Here is a 5740-nt window from a genome sequence, read left to right as displayed (position 1 = left end):
CCGCCCCCGAGACCCCACACAACTTTGTATTTTAACGTATTTCGTGTTATGGTTGTCCATAAAATGAATTTCCATATGTTTTTGAAATATCAATTCAACTCTTTTCAATAATTGATTAAAGAATGATTTTTTTAATCAATAATTTCTTTTTCAACCTAGAAATCTACTAAGACTATATTCTGATTTTGATTAGACAGTATTTAATTCACAATTATCCTTCTAGCTATGCTATGCACAATGCTATGTGCGCAAGCTAAGGGTATATTATTTTTAGTTAACATATGCCGGACACCTTATATAATTAGAGGTGTCTCAAATTGTGGAGATGCCTCAATTGATTGGAGGCGTCTCAAAGTTGACAAGTACATTGGATAAGCCGCAAGGATGAGCTTTGACACATTGGACGAAATAAACCTCAGATCCATTGGAGGTGTCCTTATGAGGATAACGGACGAAGTTTCGGATCAGATAAGTATGCATGGAGGCACCCCAAATAAACTATGGTGCCTCTAATGTCTTATAAAAGAAGTCTTAATTTAGCCACAGCTCAACAAAATAATTCTTATGGAAGCTTCAATTTGATTCTGATGCCTCGTCTTTTTGCAATTGTTGTGCGCGACCCTACTAAGTTGAATCTATGCTCGAGCAAGCTTCCACTGTTGTAATCTGATTACGCTAACACAGTAATCTATTTGCACCAAAATAGCAAGCATGTAATAAACGAGTAATATAAGAGTAAGGTTCAGAAATTGTGTATCTCTAGTTAAAGCGCCGGCGTGCCGACTGCCTTTAGAGAATTTATTGTCGCCCACGGTGCGGAGGCTCTCCAGCAAAATTCTCCCAAGATCCGACAGCCACTCGCGCCGTTTATAGGTGCACTCCAAGACGAACGCCGCACTCGGACTCAACCTCAGATCGCGGAACCAAAGCCTCAGAACAGAGGAAAACTCGGAAGGAAGAAGAAGAAGGAGAAAGCAGAGAATGCTTTGCTTGAGAGAGTGAGTTTAAACCAGGAACAGAAGGAGTGTATTTATACACTCTGAAGCAGCGCAAGCACACCAGGAATCAAAGTGTGTGTTGCTTCGCTTCCTCACGCGGACAGAGGTGTGTCGCGTTGCTTCCTCACGCGGGCAGAAGTGCGCTTCCTCACGGGCGGGTCAGAACCGAGAACTAGAGACTGACAAAAACAAAGCAGGTCGCCTGCATGTCACGCCCCGGAGGAATCTCTGTCCGAAGAAATTTCAGCAGCACCTCCCCTGTACGGCGGACAATCTGAAACTTTTCTACAAGCACTATATACCTCAGCCACATACGGCTGGAATAATAACAATAAAAGAAAACAAACACCACGCAGTTAATATCAAATTCAGCCTCTGGCTGACACAACCACGCAGTTAAAAATAAAGCAGCCCACTCGGCTGTACCAAAACCAAAACACAAAACTGCTAGCCGGCTAGGCTTACACAACCAATAACAAATACAAAATATCACATAACAACATCAACACTCCAAAAATAAAACCAGAGTACAGAGCTAAACAAACTGATTCATAAAACAAACAAAACATACGTGAAACCGATAAGTCTTCTGATGTGACGTGGGGACCAGCAGACAGGATGCTCCAAGCGACACCATAAATAACCTGGTACCTGAAAAAGATAGTGTCAACGGGGGTGAGTTCAACAACTCAGCGAATACCAATGGACATGAGTAGTAAGATATATCTAACAGCAACAAACATGGAATACAGCTTCCTAATCATATATAGGGAATATGCAAAACTGAAAGGTAACTGAGGAAGCTGTACTCACCAGGAACTCCTATACAGACAAAAGGGTCGTCAAACCGAAAGTGTCAATAATCCTGTATGCAGATCAAAGGTATGCATCCAACCAAAATGCAGCAACCAAATGCGGCAAACACAATCACAATAATATAAATACATCAATGCATATGATGCTAATGATGCGTCCTGGTCACCCCTGACAGTCCTCTCACACACAAATGGCGAGACCGAGTGGGTAGGGCTATGACAACCGTGCACTCTGTCACTGCTCTTGATGAGTGATCGAGTGGACGGGATCTTGTCGGATACTGTCCCGTGACCCCAAATCATAAATGGGGAGCTCAATGCTCTCAACTCCCGTTACACGATGACGGGACGTATCTCTGCCGGCACCACTGAGTCACCCGACCAACGGAGCCAACCGAGTCCACCGTCACGGCTACTCGCTACACTAAATGCCGTGAGCAAACAGAAGGAATCGATCACGGCTACCACGGGTCATATGACCAACGGAGCAAACAGCAGAACCGCCACACCTGCCCGATATACCACTAAACCATGAGTGGGAGTGTGTGCATGTAACTGGCGATGAGCTCAACCATAGTGGAGCCGACAATCGCACAGCATGCAATCATGATGCATGTCACTATGCATAACAAAAACTGATCAACATAACCATATCCATATATACAAAATGGGTACTGTAAAAGCGATGGTCACATACCAAAATCTAGAGTACCCAGGTTAGATAGAATATCAAAACATATGTCCCGAACATAACAAGTATGGTATATCCTGATCAGCATAGAAAAATCCATATATATATAATATGGGTACCACACTATCAGTAGGTCAAATCCACGGATCTAGGGTATACAAGTCCTCTAAGGTATAACAACCTAGATCCTAAACATATCCCTCTTCCATAGCATGTGTACCAACAATATACACAGATCAAAGAATCAAGGTCTAGGCACACGAATCATATATGATATACAAATAGAGATACACACGTCAGGTATGGTATAAAAACCTAGGTATCAAATGATCTAGATACACATGCCAGAAAAATAAAATCCAGAACCTAGTCCGAACCTCAGTAGGTATGGTATGCACTTACTCTAGGAACCAAGGTACTCATGGCAATAATCCTGAAACGTAAACATGGATACATAACAAACGGCCAACAGATCATGCTATGGGTATCAAACCGTGACATACCAAGGCAAACATGATCATTGCTTGCAGCTATAAAATACTATGCATATCCAATAGACAATATCATAAAGATAAGTCAAGAGGTACCCGCCTCCGATATAGATCGAATCGAACCAATCCGATGTCGAGACGCCCGTCTCGAATCACAGTCCTGTAACAACACGATATACAGATTTAGCTAATTACATATTCCTTAATTAGATAAATCAAATTCCCGAGAAGCTAACCTAAATCCAAATCCAATTTTAAACCTTAATTGGATCATCAACTCCTCAATCATTTCATAACTAGTTCATACAAATTAGAACTTGCAACAATTATAATCCCTCACAACAACGTAATCACATAATCTAGATTACATCATGACCTATAACAAAAATCAAAACTCTATTCCTTACCTCAACACCAAAGTCTCTTCTGTTGGTCCACAACAGGTGGTTCCTGTCGGAATAAGGGCAGCCGCTGAAACAAAATACACCATCGTCGCAATGAATCTATAATTAGAAACCATAATCCGTAGTTAGCATAGCCTTCCACCCAACCCAAGTATTGCTCACAGCATGACAAGAACCAGAGTACCAAATTTGAAAACACAAACCTTAAGCCTTCACCTTCAACCCTTCTGCCGGATGCACTTGATGTTGGCGTCGGGCTCTATGGTCGACGGCTCTGAAGAGGGGCAGCAACCAGGAACTAGGGCACGGCCTGGAGGCTAGGGCGGAGGGGAAGAAAGGAAAGGAAAGTATGCGACGGTGGAGAGGCTAGGGCACGTGACAACTTGAGTGTCGGCGAGAAGAGGAGCGATCGGCTCCGAGGTTCCTGTGGCCGGTGGTGAATCTAGGGCACACGGAAGGAGTGGCCGGAGAGGGCAGCGGCAGTGGCGTCACGTCCCGATCCCAGTGGCGAAGACAGGGAAGAAGAAAGGAAGAGGGAGAGAAAGATGCTTTGCCGCCGGCTCACTGTTCCCTGGCGTCGTCGGCGTCGGGCAGAGGAGAAATGAAGAGGCGGCGCCGGCGCTAGGGCAGCGGCTAAGAGGAAGAGGGAAAGGAGGAATCGGCGTGAATAGGGCACGGCTCGCGGGGGAAACAGGAAGAAGGAAACGGGTAGCAGAGGGAAAAGAAAAAAAAAATAAGAAAAAAAAATAGGAAAAAGGAAAATAAAACTTTTCCTCACTAAAACAAGGTAGCCTAAACAGGCTTTTCCCGGGGCCCTATTTTATCCCCGTAAACTTGTCCATATGAGCTCCGAAAAATTCCCGAAAAATTTCTAAAAATTCCGGAAAAATCCCTTATCATTATTCGCTAATTTTCAGTATTTTACATTCTCCCCTACTAATAAAAATTTGGTCCCCAAATTTCGTTATCTACCATCAACAAATACTAACAACAGGTAAAGTGTATAAATGCTGAACGGTAAATAATATCACACACCTCAAGTGAAAAGATAGGGTATCGTGCTCGCATAATATCCTCGAGCTCCCAAGTTGCCTCCTCGTCTATATGATGTTGTCATCCGACATCAACCAGCCGGATAGTCTTGTTCCACACCTGATGTTCTTTCCGGTCCAGTATCCGTACCGGAATCTCCTCATAAGTGATGTCGAGCTGAACAGAACCAAGATATCTGTCAGTGCATGTGTCGGGTCGAGTAGGTATCTGCTTAACATAGACACGTAGAACACATCGTACACGCCTACCAAGAATGGTGGTAGTGCTAACCAGTAAGCTACCGCTCCAATCCTCTCCAAGATCTGAAAAGGACCAATGTATCGCGGAGCTGGCTTACCTCTGAGGTCAAATCTCTTCACCCCTTTCATGGGTGGAACTCGCAGAAATACATGGTCGCCAATAGAGAACGCTAGGGGTCTGCGTCTCTGATCAGCATAACACTTCTGGCGATCCTGCGCCTCTAACATCCTCCGTTTGATAATACGGGCCAACTCTGCCTCATACTGAGCTCTATGAGGTCCTAATAACTGGGCCTCCTCAACCTCAACCCAGAGGATGGATGTCCGACAAGGCCTACCTTACAACGCTTCAACGGTGGCATTTGGATAGCCGAATGCAAACCGTTGTTGTAGACGAACTCTACCAATGGCAAATGGTCCTCCCAACTTCCCCAAAAATCCAATACACAAGACTTCAGCAAACCCTCTAGAGTCTGAATGGTCCGCTGTGACTATCCATCTGTCTAAGGATGGAAAATTGTACTGAAACAGAGCTGCGTGCCAAGGTCTGCTGCAGACTCTGTCAAAAACGAGACTTGAATCGGGGTCTCTATCCGAAATAATAATCAACGGGACACCACGTGATCTAATGATCTCCCGGCAAAACAGATCTACCAAGTGATCTAGGAAATCTGTCCTCCGAATAGCTAAGAAGTGCGCGGATTTGGTTAATTGATCAACGATTACTCAAATCGCGTCTTGGTCTCGTCATGTCCTCGACAAACTCACCACAAAGTCCATAATAATATGTTCTCATTTCCACTCAGGAATAGAAATCTGCTGAAGTAAGTCGGCAGATCTCAAATGCTCGGCTTTCACTTGCTGACAGCCAAGACATCTAGCTACAAAATCCGCGATGTCATTCTTCATGTCATTCCACCAATAGGAACGCCTCAAATCTCGGTACATATGGGTACCGCCTGGGTGGATAGCCAATCGGGAGTGATGAGCCTCCTCAAGTAACTCCTCCCTGACCGGTGAACTGGAGGCACTCATAATCGGCCTTGGTA

Source organism: Zingiber officinale, chromosome 8B (genome assembly GCF_018446385.1).
Source record: "Zingiber officinale cultivar Zhangliang chromosome 8B, Zo_v1.1, whole genome shotgun sequence".
Lineage (NCBI taxonomy): Eukaryota > Viridiplantae > Streptophyta > Magnoliopsida > Zingiberales > Zingiberaceae > Zingiber > Zingiber officinale.
Note: the sequence above shows the minus strand (reverse complement) of the source record.